Source organism: Lathyrus oleraceus, chromosome 6, assembly GCF_024323335.1.
Source record: "Lathyrus oleraceus cultivar Zhongwan6 chromosome 6, CAAS_Psat_ZW6_1.0, whole genome shotgun sequence".
NCBI classification, from domain to species: domain Eukaryota; kingdom Viridiplantae; phylum Streptophyta; class Magnoliopsida; order Fabales; family Fabaceae; genus Lathyrus; species Lathyrus oleraceus.
Window position 1 is genome coordinate 346,638,688 of NC_066584.1, and position 25,484 is coordinate 346,664,171.

Genomic DNA, 25,484 nt, shown 5'->3' on the forward strand with positions numbered 1-25,484 from the left:
GGTCATTTCTTATTCTGACAACACTACTATCCTTTTCTCCCTTGGCTGAGAAGCACATTGAGGAGTCATTTGAGACTTTAGGTTCCCATAGATAGCAGTTATCTTTGGATCTGGATCCTCTCATAACTTCCTTCTTTTCTCCATTTGTCACAACACATTCTTCCTTAGTGAATTGTACATAGAAGCCTTGATCACATAGTTGGCTTATGCTGATGAGATTAATAGTTAGTCCTTTTACTAACAACACATTATTCAGTTATGGAACTCCAGGACTGTCCAGCTTACCAACACCTTTGATTTTTCCTTTAGCTCCATCACCAAAGGTCACAGAACTAGTAGTATGAGGTTGTCTATCTACCAATAAGTTATTCATCCCAGTCATATGTCTTGAGCAACCACTATCAAAATACCAGTCTTCTCTGGTAGATGCCCTTAGAGATGTGTGAGCTATTCTGGAAACCCATTGGTGTTTCTTGATAGGGGCATTATGCTTAAGTGTCTTCTTTTTAGGTCTGACTTTATGGGTCTGGTTAGGATAACCATGCAACCTATAACAGAAGGGTTTTATGTGACCAAATCTTCCACAGTAGTGGCATCTCCATCTTTGAAATTTCTTCTTTTGATGGTTAGTCCTCCTGTTTCCATGATGTTGTGACATTGGTTGTGACTTCTACTTGATTTTCTGAACTTCAGCCTTTGAGCTTTTGAATTCAGATGAGGATTCGTTAACAAAGCCTAAACCAGACATGGTTCCTAATTTCTGTCCCACCATTAGAATTTCTTCCAAAGTGTCGGTTCCTTTATTCAGCATTCTGATGGATTTTGTCATTTGATCTAGCTTAGAGGTCAGCAAGGTTATCTCACCATTTAGATCATCTATGACTGTCAGATGCTTCTTCTTCTCAGCTTCTAGTTCCTTGATAAGTTTCTTCTGCTTTTCTCCTTGTAGGCACACTTCTGCACTTCTGACACATAACTCTTTATATGAAGCAGCAAGTTCATCAAATGTAAGTTCATCTCCACTTGAATCGTCATCAGAGACACAAACACTATTTAGTGCAGTGAAATGTTTTGCAGATTCTCCTTCTGATTCACTCTCAGAGTCTCCCTCAGACCAGGTGACAGATAGTCCCTTCTTTTGCATCTTGAGGAAGGTAGGACATTCAGCTCTAATGTGTCCAAAGCCTTCACATCCATGACACTGGATTCCCTTGCCTTGGTTGGACTTTTCTTCAGATTTTGATCTTCTACTGATGTCAGATGAAGTGTTCTTGACATTTGGTCTACCTTTTTGGTCAACCTTCTTTATGAACTTGTTGAACTGTCTTCCAAGCATGGCTATAGCTTCTGTTATGCTTTCATCACCTCCAATATTTCCTTCTTCTGAATCCTCTTTAGTATTTGATACAAAAGCTATGATTTTGTTTTTCTTTTAAAAATTCTCACACACGCCCATTTCAAAAGTTTGGAGAGAACCAATAAGCTCATCAACCTTCATATTGCAGATATCTTGAGCCTCTTCTATAGCAGTAACCTTCATGGAAAATTTCTTGGGCAATGATCTGAGAATCTTTCTTACAAGTTTTTCTTCAGACATTTTCTCTCATAAGCCTCCAGAAGAGTTGGCAATTTCAAGAATATTCATGTGGAAGTCATGAATAGTCTCATCCTCTTTCATCTTCAGATTTTCAAACTTAGTGGTCAACATCTGGAGTTTAGACATTTTTACCTTGGAGGTACCTTCATGGGTTGTTTTGAGAGTATCCCAAACTTCTTTAGCCAGTTCACATTGATGCACCATTCTGAAAATGTTCTTATTTATGCCATTGAACAGTGCATTCAAAGCCTTAGAGTTTCCAAGGGCTAATGCTTCTTGCTCTTTGTCCCACTCTTCTTCAAGTATTTGCATAATGATTCCATCTTTACCTGTCTTCGTTGGATGTTCCCATCCTTTGTTGATAGCTCTCCAGAACTTGCTATCCAGAGACCTCAAGAAGGCTATCATACGAGGTTTCCAGTCATCATAGTTAGAACAATCCAACATGGGTGGTCTATTTTAGAATCCTACATCCTTGTCCATGGTACTAGACAGTAACGTCCCTAGATCTCACCCAAAAATTAACAGGCAGGGTGCCTGCTCTAATGCCAATTGAAATTCTAGTAACAAACTATCAATGTCACACTGGATGTTATGACATCCAATTCTGCGCAGACAGGTAATGTATGCATACAGTAAATGTAAAATGAAGTAAATGACACAGAGAATTGTTTACCCAGTTCGGTGACAAACACACCTACGTCTGGGGGCTACCAAGCTAGGGAGGAAATCCACTATAAGAGGTATTAATTCAGGACTTAAACAACCAGTTTAATGCTATCACTTAAGACCTACCCAATGCAATTTCAATCTAAACTAAGACCTGAGTACCTACTTGTAGCACCTCAAATTTGCACCCCCCATTCATGCATTCATTTCATTGTTTAGGTCATTTTATCATGACATGTTGCATCGCATCTTGGCAGTCAGATTTGGCATCAAGAGAATTCCTCAATGCAAAAGAGCAAGTTTTTGCTTGAGATGAAGGCCACATGATTATTCTAGAAAGCTTATATGAGCCAAGGTTCATTTTGAAGCAACTTTGCCAAGTGGTAGAGGTCCAAAGTCATCAGTGCATTTCTCAAGCACTCTGAGGACCATACAAGTCAACTGTGGAGTCAACTGAGGGCTAGGAGGTGGAGAATTAGTTTGAGACACTTCATTCATGTCCAAAAGAGGGTTATTCATCATGACAAACATCTATCTTGAAGATTTTGAAGTCAGATTAAAAGTTTCCAAAAATGGAAAGTGACCTGTAATTTCAAGTTTCCAAAAATGGTAAGTTTTTGGACCACATTCAACTTGACTTTCCGACATCAAAGAAGCTTAAAATGAAGTTTTGGTAAACATGAAAGTTGAAGATCTTTCTCTCCTCTTTTCAAAAAGTCCAAGATCATGAGCATCTGATGAATGGTTGAGAAGTTATGGTCCAATGATTGCAAAGTGTACATGGAGGTTCAACATGCCATAGCTTTTGATCCAAAACTCCAATTTGAGTCACTCTTTTTGCAAAATACTTCTTGTGACCAATATTTTCCAAATCCATCATTGCATGGCATGAAATAACATCACATGATCATTTGTCCATGCATGAACATCTTGGAGGGAAATTGCCTAATTCAAATTTGGTGCATCATACATACAAAATTCCAAACCAATTATGCTCATGAGCTGATTTTAAGTGGATATGAATCATAATATAGCACTGTTCACGTGCATTTTACCATGCAAGGGTGAATTTGCCAAATTGGTCATGCACCTCTTTTCTCATTAACTTTCCATTAGCCAAGCTTAATTGGATTAGCATAGTAATTAAAAGGTCATATATAAGCTTAATTGTAACTGTTTTGCTCAGTTTCACAAGTTCTAGATCTAGAATCTCATTTCCCTCCAAATTTTCTCTCAATTGAAACTTCAGATTTTTGCACATAACTCATTGATTTTACTGCATAATTGTGTTCATTGAGTGTGATTGATGAAGAATTGAGCATTGGATTGAAGATTTTGGCCAAGATTCGTGCACATCAAGCTCATGAAGATGAACATGGAAGTTGCAAATTAATCAAGATCCAAGCATTTTCAAGCTTCAATTCGTGCATAAAGCTTCACTACAAGGTTGATAGAGGAGATCTGGAAGATTTAAGCTCTTGAATCCACTGTTTTCATCCACTGCTCTTCAAGAAGGTCAATTGAGCTCCTCTGATTCCAATTTTTGGTATGATGTTTGTGTTTAACATGTTGATATCACATAAAAAATTTCATGATCATTGGATGTGTTTCTCATTTAAGATGCATTTTCTCATTTGTATGTCCAATTGTTGATGATCTTGTGTGCCTTTGGCTTATCTTGCTCACTTGAAGCCTTTGCCTTATGATTTGAGTTTGATCCTTTTTAGGACATGTTCTTACTTGATTAGATGTGCTTCATGTTGAATATTGGCTGCTGTTTTGACTTTTTGCTTCGCCTTTGACCCTAGTCTTGGTACTAGTGGTTTGTACTCACCATTTGAGCTTTGTATTTCAGGTTCAAACATCCAATACTAATGGTTGATATGATCTCATTACTTGAGATGCAAGTTACTTTGTACACTAATCCTTGTTGTGTTGTAGGTTCATTGGTGTTGAACTCACTTGAGTTGATGACTTGTATTGTGTACATATTGAAGAACCACTATTGATTGTCTGTTGGATTTGTCTGAATACTATATTGACTTGTTTGACTTTCTTACAGGTACATTAGTCGCTTTTAGCTCATTGCTTGAGCTTTGCTTTGCTTGTGGTTGGTATACCACCTAGGTAACCATTCTCTAACTCCATGTAGTCTGGAAGCCCTGTCGTTTCTTTTGGCAGGCATTTGGCTGAAGTCCTCCTTAAGAGGCAATGACTGTGTTTGTTTACTGTTGTGCTGAAGACCTCCTTGTCGAGGCATGGTACTTAAGTCCTCCTAAGTGAAGAGGCAATTGATAGATAGAAGGGATTAGCAATCAATCCCCTGTTAATCGTTGAGTCGTTCACTATGCTCGCACTACGTGCTGAGGCTCTTGAACCTAACCCAAGATCCTTGTATATAGAGTCAGTCAAGTGGAGTAGGGTCCCTCATTCTGGATCCCCATGTTTTCATTGATTGAAGCTCACCCAGGCTCGGGTTAAGAGCTATGAGGTCTTATCCTCATTACCTTTCATATGCTCACCCTGACGGTAAATGTCAACGGTTAAGAGCTCCTCAGCATACCCCTACAGTGTTGGCTTGTTTGTCGAGGTTGATATGACCCCTTGACTAAAGCTCAGCCTTGTATGAGCCGCTTGTTTGCATATAGAGTGTGTTGCTTGATTGTTTGTTTGCTTATCTGTGAATCTTTCATATGTTTGCTTTCCATGCATGTTTGTTTGTTTGAGGAGTCAGATGTAAGACCATCGATTGGCTATCTGTTTCCTGTTTTGTTTGTAGAGTTAGACGTAAGACTATTGATTGGCTGTCTGTTTCCCGTTTGTTTTTGGAGTTGGATGTAAGCCCATTGATTGGCATTCCATTTCCGGTTTCGTTGTTCTCTTGTGAGACTTGCTTTTCGTATCCCCATAGGTTTGCTAGGCTACGTATAGTCTCTCGTTTGCATGTCAATTAAGGTAGCACGGTTCCTTCGTCTAGGACTTCCTTTCTTGCGTGAGCTTTCCTAAAACACAAACCAAATTTATCTTCTCTTAAGGAGACGTTGACTCCTTCTACTACAGGTGAGTAAGTCTCCCAACATCGAGAATCCGGTAGATTGCGTAGTAACATCGTTCACCTAAAAAACACAAAACAATTAGAAATAGTTTAGCCGAACTATGACAACGCTGATTCTCATGCTCGGATGAGATACGTAGGCACGAGATGCGATGTCTTGTCGAGTTTGACTGACGACTAACAACTAATCCTTGTTTGCTTTCGCCTTCATTGCGATTCTTTTCTCTCGCCCTCGTTGCGATCGAGACCTTCCTTTTCTCTTGCCCTAGTTGCAATCGAGACCCTTCTCCTGTTTGCGTTTGTTTGTTTGGAGTCTGATGTATGTCCATCTATTGGCCTTCGGTTTCCTGTTGTGTGTTTTGTTTGACGTCTCAGCGTCTCTGTTTAGCGTTTTATTTCGGCGTGCGTTAGCCGAGCTACGAGTGCTCTGATTCTTACTCTGGTTAGAGAAGATACGTATGCATAGGATACGGTATCCTAGCGAGCACGTTCCCCATTTCCCCGAACTACGTCGACTCTAATGTTTGTTTCTGACAAACTACGTAGGCCCAGGATGCGACATCCTTCCGAGTCCGTGTTCTTCCTTCTTCTCTCGCCTGTGTTTTATTCCAGTGTGTGTGCATTCTTTGAGCAATTATTCAGCATCCTTATTCTATTCTTTTAAGCATGGATCCCGTCGAGTACGACGGACGTGAGGGGTGCTAATACCTTCCCCTTGCGTAACCGACTCCCGATCCTAGCAATCTCTGGTCGGAAGACCATTCCTTTCCCTTTCTCAGGTTTACTATGAACGTTTCCTTTCCCTCATTTGGGATAAATAACGCACGGTGGCGGCTCTGTTTCTTTTCCCGCCGGTTGCTTTTCGCATATGCGACAGCTGGCGACTCTGCTGGGGACAAAAGAAGTTGACCTCTTGCTGGTCCATCTTCCCTAAGCGAGTCAATCCTAGCGCTCTTTAGGATAGTTTTGGTTGCTTTTACTGTTTTATTTATGGCATTTATGATTATTATGCTATAATTGTATATATTTGCATATATGTTTGCATGCATCATATTATCACTGTGCTGGATTCTGGACAGGTTGGTTCCTTTGATTTGGGGTGGGTGTTCTGAGTGGGGCTAAAACCTAGGCCCGAGTATACACCTAGGATTAGCATGGTCTCACGTTTCCTCACATGTTGGATCAACATGTTGTTGCGACGTGACATACCACAAGCCGGACGAGGTTCATCTGAGAGAGCTCTTTCGGGTGGAGTAGTCCACTTTGGTTGAGTTACCTCTTTTGAGCTATTGACTTCGGTGACTGATCTTTCCCGGATCTTTGGTTTAGATGATCTTATGAGAGCTACAACAGCACACCCGAAAGGGCAAACCCGTTGAGTATCTTGCCCGATTGTCGAGACCATTATTCGCCATAGGATGACCTTTTTAGAATTCACCTGTGAGGGGAGGGTTTGATTCCTACAAGTACAGGTTCCGTCAGTGGTTCTGTGATGGTGACTTTGGTTCAGTTGGATTTATGGGTCTTTATTTCTGGACGCCGGAGGTTTGTCCATGGTATTTATCAGCGGGCTCCGTTTATTTCGGATCCCCGGGTTGAATCTGTTGGTACTTGTTCAGACGATGACTTGCTCTGTTGATGATCGTGGGTTCTGATGCCGAAGTTCTGAACCTATGCCTGGTGATCCACAGCCAACCTGCCATGGCTTCGTCCTGTTGCATCATAGCATGTTTATTTTCAAAAAAAAATAGTGCATAAAAAAGGAAAAGAGTTAACCCGCATACGCATATACTTTTTCAGGATCATTCATGATAAAACAGCATACGCATCATACACATATCATTCTTGCATTACAGGTATTCTTGAATAAGATTTCTCATTCCGGTTCCTGTTCTAGGCAGGATTGTTGATCGTCGTCCGCACCGCTACGCGACAAGGTTGAATCAACAGAGGAATATGGATCAAGTTCAGGCTGAATTAGCAGAGATGAGGGCTAACATGGCTCAATTTATGAGTATGATGCAAGGGGTTGTGCAAGGGCAAGAGGAACTTCAAGCCTTGGCCCAGAGACAAGAAGCTGTGATTCCACCTGTCAGTCGGAACTCGCCAGAAGGAGTCCCTGTTAATGACACTGCTGCTGCCACCATTCCCGTCAATAACTATGCTGTGGGTGATGAATTAAGGGGTATCAGAATCAACGGACAACCTATCGCTGCAGAGACTCCTAACGCTTGAGTGGCCCGAGCTCCAGTTCGCCATCCTGCTCATTTGGTTGACAGACAGGAAGATATGTTCACCCTCCTCAGTGATGATGATGAAGTGGGAAGGACAGAAGAGAGGGATAGAAAAGTTGATGCCCTAGCTGAAAAGATCAGAGCCATGGAATGCCAGAATTTGTTGGGCTTTGATGTTACCAATATGGGTTTAGTTGATGGATTGAGGATCCCTTACAAATTCAAAGCACCATCCTTTGACAAATACAATGGTACTTCTTGTCCTCGCACTCATGTGCAGGCTTATTACAGAAAGATCTCCGCATACACTGTTGATGAGAAGATGTGGATGTACTTTTTCCAAGACAGCTTTCCTAGAGCGTCTTTGGACTGGTACATGGACTTGAAGAGAGAATCCGTTAGAAGCTGGAGGGATTTGGGTGAAGCCTTTCTGAGACAATATAAGCACAATATAGACATGGCTCCGAGCAGAACTCAACTGCAGAGTTTGTTCCAGAAGACTAGTGAGAGCTTCAAGGAATACGCCCAGAGGTGGCGTGAACTAGCTACAAGAGTGCAACCTCCGATGTTGGAGAGAGAGCTGACTGACATGTTCATTGGGACCCTGCAGGGTGTCTTCATGGACCGTATGGGAAGTTGCCCGTTCGGTAGCTTTTCAGATGTTGTTATCTGCGAAGAAAGGACCGAAAGTCTTATCAAAGCAGGGAAGATCCAAGATCCTGGTTCTTCAAGCTCTTCCAGTTCTAAAAAGCCATTTTCTGGGGCACCCAGAAGGAGAGAGGGTGAGACTAATGCTGTGCACAGTCGGAGGAATATAAACAGAGGACAACAGTATCGCCAGGTTGCTGCTGTGACTATCCAAGCACCCCAACCTCAACAGCGACAACAAAGAGGACCACCACCACAACAACAAGAACAACGCCAGTTTCAGCCAAGACAGAGAATGTCGGATCGTCGTTTTGATCCGTTACCAATGACCTATGCTGAATTGCTTCCTGAACTGCTCAGGTTGAAATTTGTCGAGCTTCGCACTATGGCTCCGTTAACAAAGATACCGGCTGGGTATGATGCTAACGTCTGTTGTGATTTTCATTCCGGTGCACCGGGGCATCACATTGAAAACTGTCGGGCTTTTCACCATAAGGTTCAGGATTTGATCGATGCCAAAGCGATTAATTTTGCTCCTGTCCCGTGGGCCTAGGGTAAACAGTGTGGAAGATGAGGAAGCTTTGGACTTGGTAGCCAATGTTGATGTTGTTCAGACTTCGCTGCTTGTGGTGAAGAAACGTTTGCTGAAAGGGGGAGTGTTCCCGGGTTGTGATGAGAGCTGTCCAGATTGTGTTGATCAAGAGAACGGTTGTGAAAAGTTGAAGAGAGGTATCCAGGGCTTGATGGATGAGGGTTGCTTGCAGTTTGGTCGTGTTGTGAAAGATCGTGGAGCGGTATCAACTGTCACCATTTACTTCAAACCGTCCGAGGGTCCTGGACGTGCTCCAAGAACTGTTAATGCACCCGTAACTATTGGTACTCCGGTAACCATATCTGCACCAGTAACTGTTGGTATTCCTACCACTAGTGTTACTTTCGATGGAGGACCTGTTGAGAACAGTAGGGAAGTTCCTTGGAAGTATGACAATGCTTTTCGCAGTAACAAAAGACTAGAACATCAGACCAGACCGGTGAGTCAGGCTCCAGTGACAATTGGTGTGTAAAACAAAACTCTAGTAACTGTTGGTCCGGCTGTGGACAATGTGGGAGGACCTGGAGGGTTCACGAGAAGTGGTCATCTGTTCGCACCACAGACACTGAGGGATAGCAATGCTGAGGCTCTTGCCAAAGCCAAGGGAAAGCAAGCTGTGGTTGAGGAAGAACCAGTGCAGTAGGAGATGTCTGAGGGTTCTTTTGAGAAAGATATAGAGGAGTTCATGAAAATCATCAAGAAAAGTGATTATAAGATTGTGGATCAGCTGAACCAGACTCCGTCAAAAATCTCTATTCTCTCACTGTTAATGTGTTCTGAGGCACACCGTAACGCCTTGCTGAAAATGTTGAATATGGCTTACGTGCCTCAAGAGATTTTCGTTAACCAGCTCGAGGGTGTTATTGCAAATGTTAACATGAGACATGGTTTAGGGTTCACAGATTCAGATTTGACGCCTGAGGGTCGCAATCATAATAGAGCCCTACATATCACTATGGAATGCAAAGGCGAAGTGGTGTCGCATGTGTAGGTTGATACTGGCTCTTCCTTGAATGTGTTGCCCAAGAAGGTTCTGGGTAAACTTGATGTTGAAGGGGTTGTCCTCACGCTGAGTGATCTTGTCGTCCGTGCTTTCGATGGATCCAAGCGATCAGTTTTCGGCGAAGTCACGTTGCCCGTGAAGATCGGCCCATAAGTGTTTGATATTGTATTCTATGTGATGGATATTCAACCAGCATATAGTTGTTTGTTGGGGCGTCCCTGGATACATGGGGCCGGAGCAGTTTCGTCAACTCTCCATCAAAAGCTGAAGTATGTGTGGAATGGTCAGGTTGTGGCCGTATGCGGCGAAGAGGACATTCTTGTGAGTCATCTATCTTCCTTCAAGTATGTGGAGATGGATGGCGAGATTATTGAAACTCTGTGCCAAGCGTTTGAGACTGTTGATATTGAGAAGGTGGCTTTTGTTGAGTAGAAGAAGCCGGGTGCCTCAATTGCGTCGTATAAGCAGGCTTTGGAGGTCATTAATTCTGGTAACACAGAAGGCTGGGGCAAGATGATTGATATGCCCGTGAAAGAAAACAAATTTGGCATTGGTTATCAGCCTCTTCAGGCAGAGCAGGGTGTTCAAAAAGGGACGTGTACCTTCACCAGCGCTGGATTGATGAATTATGGTGATGTCTTTGCAGCAGGCAGTGAAGACGGTGATAGTGACTGTGATTTGGATAACTGGGTGCGCCCGTGTGCTCCAGAAGAGATGGTCAACAATTGGACAACCGAAGAAATTGTCCAAGTTACTCTTCAGACAGAGTAATTTTCTTTTGTTTTTCATTTTTGCATGATAGCCCTACGCTCTGCCAAAGGCGTAGTGGTTCATTGTAGGGCCACATCATGATTTGAATTTTCAATGATTATCATTAATAAAGGACGTTTTGTAAACAAAATTTGTGCTCACTGTCTTTCTGTTTTTATTTTCGTTTTCAAAACAATAAAATGGCAATGTTTTTTTATTTTTGTGACTTTCTTGAATTCTTTTCTAAAACAAAACATTAAACATCATTCGTGCAGAATTGATCTTGCGGACTCCATTAAAAACAGTTCTGTTGTGGCTCAATATGATTTCAATAATCCCATTTACCAAGCCGAAGAGGAGAGTGAAGAAGACTGTGAACTCCCCAAAGAATTGGTCAGATTATTGAAGCAGGAGGAAAGGGTCATCCAACCTCATCAGGAAGAGTTGGAAATCGTTAACCATGGTACTGAGGACGCCAGGAAAGAGATCAAGATAGGGGTTGTTTTAGAGGAAAAAGTCAAGAGAGGGTTAATTGAAATGCTGCGAGAGTATGTAGAGATATTCGCATGGTCGTATCAAGATATGCCTAGTTTGGATACAGATATTGTGGTGCACAGGCTACCTCTCAGAGAAGATTGTCCCTCGGTAAAGCAAAAGCTTTGCAGAACTAGTCCCGATATGGCTGTCAAGATCAAAGAGGAAGTTCAGAAGCAGCTGGATGCGGGTTTCCTGGCAGTTACCAATTATCCCCCTTGGATGGCCAACATCGTACCCGTGCCGAAGAAGGATGGTAAAGTCAGGATGTGTGTCGATTACCGAGATTTAAATAGAGCCAGTCCGAAAGATGACTTCCCATTACCTCACATTGATGTACTGGTTGATAACACGGCTCAATCCTCGGTTTTCTCTTTCATGGATGGATTTTCTGGCTAGAATCAGATCAAGATGGCACCAGAAGACATGGAAAAGACGACATTCATTACACCTTGGGGCACGTTCTGTTATAAGGTGATGCCATTTGGGCTAAAGAATGCCGGTGCTACTTACCAGAGGGCTATGACGACTCTCTTTCATGACATGATGCACAAAGAAATTGAAGTGTACGTGGATGATATGATTGCGAAGTCTCAGACAGAAGAGGGGCACTTGGTAAATTTGCAGAAGTTGTTTGAAAGATTGAGAAAATTCAAACTGAGGCTGAATCCAAACAAGTGTACGTTTGGAGTGAGATCTGGAAAGCTGTTAGGCTTTATTGTCAGTGAGAAAGGGATTGAGGTTGATCCAGCGAAAGTAAAAGCTATTCAAGAAATGCCTGAACCAAGAACGGAAAAGCAGGTTCGTGGGTTCTTAGGGAGGTTGAACTACATTGCACGGTTCGTATCTCACCTAACAGTCACGTGCGAACCGATATTCAAATTGCTAAGAAAAGATCAAGCAATCAGGTGGAACAATGACTGTCAGAAAACATTTGATAAGATAAAAGAATATCTGCAGAAACCTCCTATTCTCATACCTCCAGTTCCCGGGAGGCCTCTGATAATGTACCTGTTAGTAATAGAGAATTCGATCGGGTGTGTATTGGGACAACATGACGAGTCAGGTCGAAAAGAGCATGCGATATACTACCTTAGCAAAAAGTTTACCGACTGTGAAACAAGATATTCACTGCTCGAGAAAACTTGTTGCGCTTTGGCATGGGCTGCTCGTCGACTAAGACAGTATATGCTGAACCATACTACCTTGTTGATTTCTAAGATGGACCCAGTAAAGTACATCTTTGAAAATCCGGCTCTCACCGGACGAGTGGCTCGTTGGCAGATGATCTTAACAGAGTATGATATCCAGTACACGTCGCAAAAGGCCATCAAAGGTAGTATTCTGTCTGATTACCTTGCCGAGCAACCAATTGATGATTATCAGCCGATGATGTTTGAATTCCCCGATGAAGACATCATGTACTTAAAAATGACAGATTGGGAAGAGCCTCTTGTCGAGGAAGGACCGGATCTTGATGACAAGTGGACACTGATGTTTGATGGGGCGGTTAATGTGAATGGAAATGGTGTTGGGGCAGTACTCATCAATCCTAAAGGAGCGCACTTACCTTTTTCTGCCAGGGTGACTTTTGAAGTAACCAACAATGAAGCTGAGTACGAGGCTTGTATCATGGGTATTAAGGAAGCCATCGATCTAAGGCTCAAAACTCTGGACATTTATGGAGATTCCGCTCTAGTGATTAACCAAGTCAATGGAGACTAGAATACTCATCAACCGCATTTGATTCCTTATAGAGACTACACCAGAAGGATCCTGACTTTCTTCAAGACAGTGAAGTTGTATCATGTACCCCAAGATGAAAATCAGATGGCTGACGCCTTAGCCACTTTGTCTTCCATGATTAAAGTTCACTGGCATAATCATGTGCCACACATTGTTGTGAATCGACTTGAGAGGCCTGCGTATGTGTTTGCAGCCGAGTCTGTTGTTGATGAGAGGCCGTGGTTCTTTGACATTAAGAATTTCCTCAAAAGCCAGGAGTATCCTGAAGGAGCGTCAAAGAATGACAAGAAGACATTGAGAAGGCTAGCTGGAAGCTTTTATTTGAATCAGGATGATGTGTTGTACAAAAGGAACTTTGACATGGTTCTGCTCAGATGCGTGGATAGACACGAAGCAGACATGTTAATGCTGGAAGTACACGAGGGGTCTTTCGGTACCCATGCCGGGGGTCATGCAATGGCCAAAAAGTTGTTGAGAGCCGGCTATTACTGGATAACTATGGAATCCGATTGTTTCAAGTACGCTCGGAAGTGCCATAAATGTCAGATCTATGCAGATAAGGTGCATGTACCACCAAACCCTCTGAACGTCATGAATTCCCCTTGGCCATTCGCGATGTGGGGCATCGATATGATTGGGAAGATTGAACCTGTTGCTTCTAATGGACATCGCTTCATCCTGGTCGCGATTGATTACTTCACCAAGTGGGTGGAAGCAGCTTCCTATGCTAATGTTACCAAGCAAGTGGTTGCCCGATTCATTAAGAAGGAGATTATTTACAGATATGGAGTTCCTGAGAGAATCATCACTGATAATGGTTCGAATCTCAATAACAAGTTGATGAAAGAACTTTGTAGAGATTTCAAGATCGAACACCACAATTCTTCTCCTTACAGACCAAAGATGAATGGTGCTGTAGAGGCGGCAAACAAGAACATCAAGAAGATTGTGTAAAAGATGGTCGTAACGTACAAGGATTGGCATGAGATGTTGTCTTTCGCTTTACATGGGTACCGTACCTCAGTACGTACGTCGACCGGGCCAACCCCTTACTCCCTTGTGTATGGTATGAAAGCAGTCCTACCTGTTTAAGTGGAGATTCCTTCTCTAAGAGTCCTGTTGGATGTCAAGCTAGACGAAGCCGAATGGATTCGGACAAGGTTTAATGAGTTGAGCCTTATCGAGGAAAAGCGATTGGCAGCCGTGTGCCATGGGCAACTATATCAGAGAATGATGAAGAAGGCCTTTGATCAGAAAGTGCATCCTCGAAGCTATCAGGCAGGTGATTTGGTTTTGAAGAGGATCCTTCCTCCCGGTATAGATAACAGGGGCAAGTGGACTCCGAATTATGAAGGTCCATATGTTGTTAAAAAGGTTTTCTCTGGTGGAGCCTTGATGCTTACAACTATGGATGGTGAAGATTTTCCATCCCCTATGAACTCCGATGTAGTCAAAAAATACTTCGCATAAAGAGACCCGCTGGACGAAAAGAATAAAAGAGTCCAGGCAAAAAAGGGCATCCCGGCGAACTAAAAGAAAAAAGGTTCGGGCAAAAGTTAGGGATAAAGAATGAAAAATATGTACACCCGGTAAGTCGAAAACCTGAAAAGGCGGCTTAGGCAAAAATGGGTATCCCGGTGGATTGAAAACCTGAAAAGGCGATCCAGGCAAAAGAGAGATTAAAGCGAAGACTACAGTCTGAATTATCTGTACTTCATCGCGTTTCAGTGCCTACCATCTTGAAGGATGTGATCGGTCCCATCATTCTTCTCAGAAAGCAAGGGATTTGGGGGAAATTGAGGATCTGTGAGTCATAACAGAATTGGAAATCTGTGAGTCATAACAGAATTGGAAATTAGTGGATGCCGTGTTCACATTGCCAATAGGGTAGTTTATTTCCTTTTTTGGCGCAATTACCTCTTCCTAGGAATTGCTTCCTGATGTATTTGCCTTTATAGGCCATTTTCCATCAATAAAAGTCGTTATTCAGTCAAATTGCTCTTCTTGTTTTATTTTACTGTTTTGTTTGCAAAAACGTCTGAATTTTTTATAAACATTGCATCTAAAAAACATGAAGGCTAGACAACGACGTGCTGAATGATAAAACATCTGAAAATAATTTTGAATGTTGAGTACACTTGGGTGTATTTTGTCCATACAACCCCCTGGGGCATGTATGTATTGCTGTTTGCAGGTTACTATCTTTGATTGCTGGCTAAGGCAGATAAGCCACAGATTAATCAAGGGTGTTTCAACACTGCCAGTAGGGTGAGAAATTGGGTTGACCAAAGCAAGTTCAGAACTTGTTTCTCCAGCAAGTCTGAGGACTGTTAGCTCCCCAACGAGTCTGAAGGTGGCTATTTCCCCAGCGGAGGTGTCTGTGGGTAGTTTGTTCCTCAGCAGCAGGCCTGAAATGTTGAAATCCTCAGCAGGGTTGAGAATGTTATTTCCCCGGCAAGTCTGAAGGTTGCTGTAATCCCCTAGCAGGGTTGAGAGTGTATTTCCCCAGCAAGTCTGAAGATTTCGGTCTCCCCAGCGAAATCCCCAAGCGGATCGAGTTCAGTGGAGGTCGTCCCTCAGTAAGGATTATTCCTTTCCCCTAACAGGGTGGAGATTGTGTAAGAACAAAAATAGTTCTACAATAGATTCCATGATTTTGATGATAACAAAGGATGAAACCAAAAGTGGTACCCTAACGAAAAGTTTCTAAGTGTGCAGGGTTCTAAAGAAAGAAGAAATAAATCTGATGATGTCATCAGATGCAAAACAAGATCAGATGCAAAATCTCAAGTATCAGAAGCATCTAAAGTGAAATCTCGTTTCAAGAAGCTCTGACTCTGGACAAAACTGCAAGTATCAGAAGCATCTGAACAGGAAGTAAAGTCTAGAAGCTCTGACTCTGAACAAATGTCTTCTGCAAACTCTGAAGTTATCAGCGCCATCTGAACATTCAAGAAATAACATCAGAAGCAAATTTCTCCAGATACACAAAGACTCTAATCAGAATTGTTAATCATGATGAAGTAACGTTTAAACCAAGTTAAAGTTCTGCAAATGGATTTCCTCAATCAGAAAAGAGACGTTAATCTCCACTTCCAAGAGAGAAGTTACTAATTGTGGTAAGTAGTCACTTCTAAGTAAAAAAGTCTACTGCAGAAGCTATTAATGGAATGGCGTAACTACATCTCAATATCCAATAGATTCAACGCTACTTCAACTCTACTTCAACTCCTATAAATAGAGAAGAAATCTCATTCAGTATATACGAAGAAATCACTAGCCAAAACTATACTGAAATTATATCACGCTCAAGAAAAACATCTTTGTTCTTCAAAGATTTTCACTAAGCTTTTGCTTATCAAGTGAAAAATTTGTTCTTAAGTTTGTAATATTTGCTTTCTTAGAAGCATTCTAGATTACACATCTTGTATCTATTTTTTTATTTGATTTCCTCAAGTGACTTGTTGTAGTCTGTAGACTTGAGAGGACTAAGAGATTTTCTTCTCTCTTAGGGGTTGTTTGTAATCTTTCAAGATTAGTGGATTAAGTCCTTGTTGAAGGCGAAATCACCTTGGCCGGGTGGACTGGAGTAGCTTTGTGTTATAAGCGAACCAGTATAAAATCTTTGTGTGATTTTCATTTTGCAAAAGAGCTTAATTTTTCAAACAATTCAAACCCCCCCTTTCTTGTTTTTCTCACCTTCAATTGGTATCAGAGCTCCGGCTCTGTTATTGATTTTCAAATCAAACACTTAACCGTGTAGAGAGATCCAGTGCGAGAAAAACAAATGGCCCACTCAAATGAGAAAGATTCTTACAATGCCAAGCCTCCTGTTTTTGATGGAGAAAAGTTTGATTACTGGAAAGATAGAATCGAAAGTTTCTTTCTTGGTTATGATGCTGACCTCTGGGACATTGTCACAGATGGATACAAACCTCCAACCTTAAATGGAGCTGAAGTTCCCAGAAGCAAAATGTCAGAAGATCAGAAACGTGAGTTCAAAAATCATCACAAGGCCAGAACAATACTTCTGAATGCCATATCATACAACGAATATGAGAAGATCACCAACAGAGAGACAGCCAAAGATATACTTGACTCTCTAAGGATGACCCATGAAGGAAACTCCCAAGTCAAGGAGACGAAGGCTCTGGCGTTGATCCAGAAATATGAAGCCTTCAAGATGGAAGATGACGAAGCTATAGAAGCTATGTTTTCCAGATTCCAAACTCTTATTGCAGGTCTTAAAGTGCTAGACAAGGGATACACAACTGCAGATCATGTTAAGAAGATTGTCAGAAGTCTGCCAAAGAAATGGAGACCTATGGTTACTGCTCTGAAGTTATCAAAGGATCTGAACAGTATCAGCCTTGAAGAACTTGTTAGTTCTCTCAGAAGCCATGAGATAGAACTAGAGGAGGATGAGCCTCAGAAAAGGAACAAGTCAGTGGCGCTGAAGTCCAGACCTGAAAGACGGAAGTCAGACAGAACCAAAGCTCTCCAGGCAGAAACTGCAGATACTGACGACTCTGAACCTGAAGACTCTGATGATGAAGAAGAACTGTCTTTACTAACCAGAAGAGTTAAGCAACTCTGGAAAAGAAGGAACAACAACAACTTCAGAAGATCAAGACCCAGAGGGGATAGATCAGAGTCAACTTCAAAAGGTAAACCTAATAAAGATATTACCTGTTTTGAATGTAAAGAAACAGGTCATTATAGAAATGAATGCCCCAAGCTGAAGAAAGATAACTCTAAGAAGGAAAGCTTCAAGAAAAATGCCTTCAGAACAAAGAAAGGATTAATGGCCACCTGGGACGATAGTGATTCAGGATCATCAGAATCTGACTCTGATGAACAAGCCAACGTAGCATTTATGGCTACCACATCCAGCAGCTCAGATGAAGAATCTGAAGAGGTATTCTCTGAACTTTCTAGATCTGACTTAGAATCATGTTTATCAGAAACTCTTACCTCTCTTCAGAAATTAAAACAAAAAGTTAAAAGCATTAAAGGTCTTCTTAAAGCAAAATCTGAAGAATGTAGTGAACTTGAGACAACAATTCTAGCACATGAAGATACAATCAAATCTTTAACGTTAGAAAGAGATGGAGCTAAAACAAAAAGCTTAAAATTAGAAGAAGTGTTGTCTCAAGCACCACAAACTTCAAATGAAATTATTTATAAGTATGAAGAAGCCTTTCAACAATTTCTGAAGAATGGGATAAATAGGAGTATTATGGCATCCATGATTTATGGAGTAGGTCAGAATAATAAAAGGGGAATTGGGTATGATTCTGATTCTGATAAAACTTCTACCAGTAACCAAATTAAATCACCTTTTTCATACCACTATACACACACACAAGAACACAAATTTAAAAATGCTAGAAGACCCAAAGTTGTAAGAAACTCTGGGAAAACTAATCTGAAAGGACCCAAGAGATTCTGGGTACCGAAAGATAAGATTATCTATGTTGCAGATATCCTATGCAGCAAAGTTCAGACACCAGTCATGGTACCTGGACTCTGGATGCTCGCGACATATGACGGGAAGAAAGTCTATGTTCCAAAGCCTGGAACTTAAAGACGCTGGCTTTGTAGGCTTCGGAGGAGATCAGAAAGGAAGGATCAGAGGCTCCGGAACTATTGGTAATGGTACTCTTCCCTCTATATCTGATGTTCTTTATGTAGAAGGTTTAATGCATAACCTGTTATCCATAAGTCAATTAAGTGATAACGGTTATGATGTAATCTTTAATCAAAAAACGTGTAAAGCCATTAATCAGAACGATGGCTCTGTCCTTTTCACAGGCAAGAGGAAAAACAACATTTATAAAATAAATCTTTCTGATTTAAAAGATCAAAATGTTAAATGTTTAATGTCAGTTCACGAAGAGCAATGGGTATGGCATAGACGCTTAGGCCACATTAGCATGAGGAAACTTTCTCAGCTAACTAAACTTGAGTTAGTCAGAGGCTTACCTAAACTGAAGTTTTCTTCAGATGCTCTGTGTGAAGCTTGTCAGAAAGGAAAGTTTTCAAAAACATCTTTTAAAAAGAAAAATGTTGTTTCTACCTCCAAGCCTCTGGAGCTTCTTCACATTGACTTATTTGGTCCTGTGAAAACAGCATCAGTCAATGGAAAGAAGTATGGACTAGTAATCGTTGATGATTACAGCCGCTGGACATGGGTAAAATTCCTAAAGCACAAGAGTGAGTCTCACTCTGTATTCACCAGTTTCTGTTCTAAAGTGCAAAAAGAATTTGACTCTAAAATTATTAGAGTCAGAAGTGATCATGGTGGAGAATTTGAAAATAAAGATTTTGAAGAATTATTTGATTCTAATGGAATATCCCATGATTTCTCCTGCCCTAGAACTCCACAACAAAATGGAGTTGTAGAGAGGAAGAATAGGACACTCCAAGAAATGGCCAGAACCATGATCAATGAAACAAATGTAGCAAAGCACTTTTGGGCAGAAGCTGTAAATACAGCGTGTTACATTCAGAATAGAATCTCTATTAGACCTATTCTGGATAAGACTCCCTATGAACTGTGTAAGGGAAGAAAACCCAACATTTCTTATTTTCATCCTTTTGGATGCATTTGTTTTATATTAAATACTAAAGAACATCTGAACAAGTTTGATTCCAAAGCACAGAAAGGTATTATGTTAGGATACTCAGAACGCTCTAAAGGCTACAGAGTATACAACACAGAAACCAAAATTGTGGAGGAATCAATTCATGTTAGATTTGATGATAAGCTTGACCCTGAAAAGTCAAAGCTAGTTGAAAAGTTTGCAGATTTAGAGATCACTCTGGTAGAATCTGAGAAAACTCCAGAAGCACCTGTCACTCCAGACTCTGAAGAAATTAAATCTCCAGAAATTCCAAGGAAAGTCAAGAGTCGTAGCAACGTATCTGAAGACTTGATTTTGGGAAACAAAGATGAACCTGTTAGAACCAGATCTACCTTCAGAACTTCTGAAGATATTCCTCTGGGACTAGTGTCTCTGATTGAGCCTACGTCCTGTGATGAAGCTCTTCAAGATAATGATTGGGTGGCAGCTATGCAAGAAGAGTTAGATCAATTCTCCAAGAATGATGTCTGGGATCTTGTTCCTAAACCCAGAGGCACTCATGTCATTGGAACCAGATGGGTGTTCAGAAACAAACTGAACGAGAAAGGAGAAGTTGTCAGAAACAAAGCACGACTGGTAGCTCAAGGTTATAGTCAACAAGAAGGTATTGATTATAATGAAACCTTTGCTCCAGTCGCAAGGTTAGAGTCTATTCGTCTTCTTGTATCATTTGCTATTAATCACTCTATAAAATTATACCAAATGGATGTCAAGAGTGCATTTCTAAATGGTTATATTTCAGAAGAAGTGTATGTAAATCAACCTCCTGGTTTTGAAAACTCAAATTTTCCAGAACATGTTTTCAAACTTAAGAAATCTTTATATGGACTTAAACAAGCTCCCAGAGCTTGGTATGAACGCTTAAGTAATTTTCTTCTGGAACAAAATTTTATCAGAGGGAAAGTTGATTCTACACTCTTCTGTAAAAATCATGAAAATAATCTCATGATATGCCAAATTTATGTTGATGACATTATTTTTGGTTCTGCTAATATCTCTGTTTGCCAAGAATTTTCTAAGTTAATGCAGGCAGAATTTGAAATGAGTCTAATGCAAGAACTAAAGTTCTTTCTGGGAATTCAAATCAATCAAACTCCAGAAGTCACGTACATTCATCAAAGCAAGTACATTAAAGACGTTCTGAAGAAGTTTGACATGACTGAATGCAATTCGGCAAAGACTCCCATGCATCCAACTTGCATTCTGGAGAAGGAAGAGGTAAGCAACAAGGTTTGTCAGAAGCTCTATCGAGGTATGATAGGCTCTCTTCTCTATCTGACTGCTACTCGTCCTGATATTCTCTTTAGCGTTTGTCTTTGTGCCAGATTCCAATCAGATCCTAGAGAATCTCATTTAACAGCTGTTAAGAGAATTCTTAAGTATCTGAAAGGTACCCCTAACCTGGGCCTGATGTATGAGAAAACATCAGAGTATAGGCTTTCTGGTTATTGTGATGCAGATTATGCAGGAGATAGAATAGAACGAAAAAGTACATCTGGAAATTGCCAGCTTCTGGGAAACAACTTAATCTCCTGGGCTAGCAAAAGACAGTCAACAATTGCTCTATCAACTGCAGAAGCAGAATATATCTCAGCGTCACTATGCACAACTCAGATGCTCTGGATGAAACATCAGCTAGAAGATCTACAAATCTTTGAGAGTAACATTCCTATCCTTTGTGATAATACTGCTGCTATTTGTTTAAGTAAGAATCCCATTCTACATTCCAGAGCCAAACACATAGAAATTAAACATCATTTTATTAGAGACTATGTTCAGAAAGGAATAGTAACGCTGAAGTTCATTGATACAGAACATCAATGGGCAGATATCTTTACTAAGCCTCTAGCTGAAGATAGATTTCGTTTCATCTTAGAAAATCTGAACATTAAAAATTGTCCTGAGTAAAATTTGGCTCTGAACATGTAAAATGAGACTCTGATAAAAACAAATATACTTCTGCCTCTGACTCTGATACTTCTACCAAGTTAAGAAGATATCTGAGTTAGAAATCTTCAGAAATCCTTTTGTATTCCTGAAGATCAGAAACATCAACACGTGGGGAACATGCGTCTAACCCTAGAACTTCTAGACAGCTGTCAAGAGAAATCAAAGGTCAGAACGCTTGAAATCTCCTCGAGCAGTGTGCTTACTGTTGGGATTAGACATTCATTAATGAGCTGTAATCATTTTTCCCCAAACGTGCCATTTTGGTTTTTGTGCTAACGCTGGTATGTGTGTCGTTTTGCATGTGTTTTTACCCTTAGGTATATAAACACTTTTCTCACATTTCACACACTTATCACTCTCACTCACTCTTAAACCCTAAACCCTCTCTCGAAGTTTTCTCTGCAACCTTCTCAGTTCTTCATCTTCTTCATCAATCTTCATCATGAATCCTCAAGAACAATCTGTTTTTGACTTCTCCCAACAAATGGAAGCTGCTTCTAACCCCCAAACCTCAAACACTCAAACACCCATGGTTGTAGATGTTACCACAACCCCAGTTTACAAAGAACCTCACATTTTGGAACGCGAACAACACATAAACCTTTCAACTCCCTTTGAAGGTTTGGATGTTCTATGTGAATCGCTGGTAGATTTTGAGAATTTGAGAAGAAATGGCGTTGATTTAACTGAAGATCTTCGCAAGCAAGGTTGGGAAAACTACTTCAACAGATTGTATGGTCCAATCTATCCTCTTCTGGTGAAAGAGTTCTGGAGATGTGCAGATGCTGATGATGAGTTCATTGTTTCTTTTGTTCTGGGAGTGAAGATCATCATCACAGAAGCATCTATTGCCTCTTTGCTGAACATGGAGAGAACTGGAGGTAAAAGGATTTACAACATTCCTCCAAGGTCCAAGCGCATCACAGAAGTCATTAACCCTACAATCTTCAAAGCAAATGTTGAAGGAAACCCCTCTAAGAACAAGGAGCTTCATCAGAACCTCCGAGTTTGGTTGAAGATTATTCTGGGAACAATCCATCATCGTCCAGCCTCCAACTCTTCAGATTATATAAATGCTGATCAGAAGTGCATCCTCTACTGTATTCAGAAGGGTATTCCAATCAACCTCCCTGTTCTTCTCTTCAGATATCTGAGGGATTCAGTCAGAGAAACAAGGAACAATATGAAGCCCAGATCCTACATCCCTCTGGGAAGATTGCTCTCTGACATCTTCATTGAGCATGGGCTGGTAGATGCTCTGGAGAAGACCAGATGTATGGATGATCTGGCAATTGACGTTGGAAAGCCTCTGAATGCCAGAAATCTGAGGAGTATGGGAATCATCAAAGACATCAGAGTCAAGCCCACTATGAATGTGACCTGGGAAGCTCTGAAGGATCAGAGGAAGATGCCTCATGGCCTTGAAAGGTTCTTCAAAAATGAACCCAGAGATACCATTGCCATCTACCTTCAGGATCGTCTGGATGAAGGCATTGACGTTTCTGATTTCTGCCTTGAAGACTGTCTGGATTCTGTAGAAGATCTGGTCAGATACAAAAGAGGCCTTTCTGAGAAAAAGATAGCTGAGGAAGCAAGGAAGGCAAAGAAACCCAGAACTGGAGAATCCTCTGGAACCAAAGCTCCTCTGAAAGTCTCTTCTTCCTCTGGTAAGTCCATTCCTCCTGTCTCTTCTGAATCTGTAATGGCTTCCTCTAACCCTCTCTCCTCTCAACCAATTTTTACAACCTCAGAAATACCACCTTCTACCATTAGAACCTCTCAACCTCCACCTGTTCTAAAAATTGCCCGTACTTTTACAACCACCTCTGACCCTAATCAACTATATCACCACAGTTCTTCCTCATCCTCTGAGTATGAGTCACCACCTTACCTTTCCCCTTCTTCTAACCAAGAGTCCTCTGATCATGAGTCTTCTGATCAAGAACACTCTGACCCAAACTCCCCAACAATAGCTGAAATTTATGCTAAAAATTTCGCTCCACAAACTCAAACACAAACTGAAGTAACCTCTCCCCTCCGAACTTCCCTTCCACCACAAACAACCACCACACCCTCTGAAACTCAACCATCTGTAATTTGCCCATCTGAACCTTATATCACTCCACCATTAATTCCCGCTGTACCTAGCCCAGACTCTGACCCATTAGATGTAAACCCACTCTATGCTTCATCCCCCAGTCTTCAACCAGACCCAGATTCTGAACTTCAACCAGAAGCAGAATCTGAACCCCAGCCAGAACCAGAAACTGAACCTCAACCTCTACATCTCAGCCCTCAAAACTCTCCACCTCATTCACCTGAACCTGAACCTGAACCTAAAATTATCACACCTACCCTTGAGGAGGCCATTATGCAGGTTGCAGAATCCTCAGTCCAGAAGATCAAGTCTCTGGCTAAAAATTCTGAAGTTAGTGATGATCCTAAATCTGTTAGGACACACTGGAACAGAGTTATTAGTTGGATGACCTCTGAGTCTTATAGGCTGAAGAGTATCTCTGAACAAGTCAGAAATGGCTACATCAGAGACTCTGAGGAAAGACTCCAAGAGAGACTGGCTAGAGAAGCTGAGGCTAAGAGATTGGAAGAAGAAAGATTAGCTAAGGAAGCTGCAGAAGAAGCTAAGAGGTTGGAAGAAGAACGCCTGGCAAAGGAAGCAGAACTTCTGAGAATTCAGGAAGCAGAAGCCAAGGCTAAGGCAGATGCAGAAGCCCAAGCTGCTGCTGAAGCTGAAACTCAGCAGGCTCTGATTCAGGGGGAGTCTTCCTCTGCGATCCCTCTGATTCTTAACACTCTGAAGGAAATCAAGCAAGATCAGAAAGAGATCAAGCAAGATCAGAGTGAGCTCCGGGCAAGGATGGACAAACAAGACGCTCTGAATGAAAACCTCCAGAATATGTTTGCCATGCTACTACAGAGACTTCCTCCTCCTCCAAACCCTTAGGCACTTAGGATTTATTTTTGGTTGCCTAGTGTTTTTGCTTCTGTCTTTTCTTTTTTAGCTCTGATATTCTTTTGAATCTGTTGTTTTTGACTGCTGTTTGCCTTTGTGCTGTTTAATGAAGTGTTTTTCTCTCTATTTTTTATGTTTTATGCCTTTTTGATTATGCCAAAAAGGGGGAGAAATTATTAAATAGCTCTGATGAAAACTATGTCTAAAACCTTAAGCATTCTGCAACAATTGTAGAAATAGTTCTGATATAAATAGCTCTGATTAAATAACAGCTCTGATTAAATAACTCTAACTTTAAAGTTAAGCATTTGCAGAAAGTTTTCAGAAACCTAATTACTTGGAAAAGCTCTGGTAAGAACTTCTGAACTCCCTAGCGCTAACTCAGGGGGAGCTTTTGTCTATCTGATCTAATATTTTTCATGTTTCATCTGATAATTTTATTTGTTTTGTCATCATCAAAAAGGGGGAGATTGTAAGAACAAAAATAGTTCTACAATAGATTCCATGATTTTGATGATAACAAAGGATGAAACCAAAAGTGGTACCCTAACGAAAAGTTTCTAAGTGTGCAGGGTTCTAAAGAAAGAAGAAATAAATCTGATGATGTCATCAGATGCAAAACAAGATCAGATGCAAAATCTCAAGTATCAGAAGCATCTAAAGTGAAATCTCGTTTCAAGAAGCTCTGACTCTGGACAAAACTGCAAGTATCAGAAGCATCTGAACAGGAAGTAAAGTCTAGAAGCTCTGACTCTGAACAAATGTCTTCTGCAAACTCTGAAGTTATCAGCGCCATCTGAACATTCAAGAAATAACATCAGAAGCAAATTTCTCCAGATACACAAAGACTCTAATCAGAATTGTTAATCATGATGAAGTAACGTTTAAACCAAGTTAAAGTTCTGCAAATGGATTTCCTCAATCAGAAAAGAGACGTTAATCTCCACTTCCAAGAGAGAAGTTACTAATTGTGGTAAGTAGTCACTTCTAAGTAAAAAAGTCTACTGCAGAAGCTATTAATGGAATGGCGTAACTACATCTCAATATCCAATAGATTCAACGCTACTTCAACTCTACTTCAACTCCTA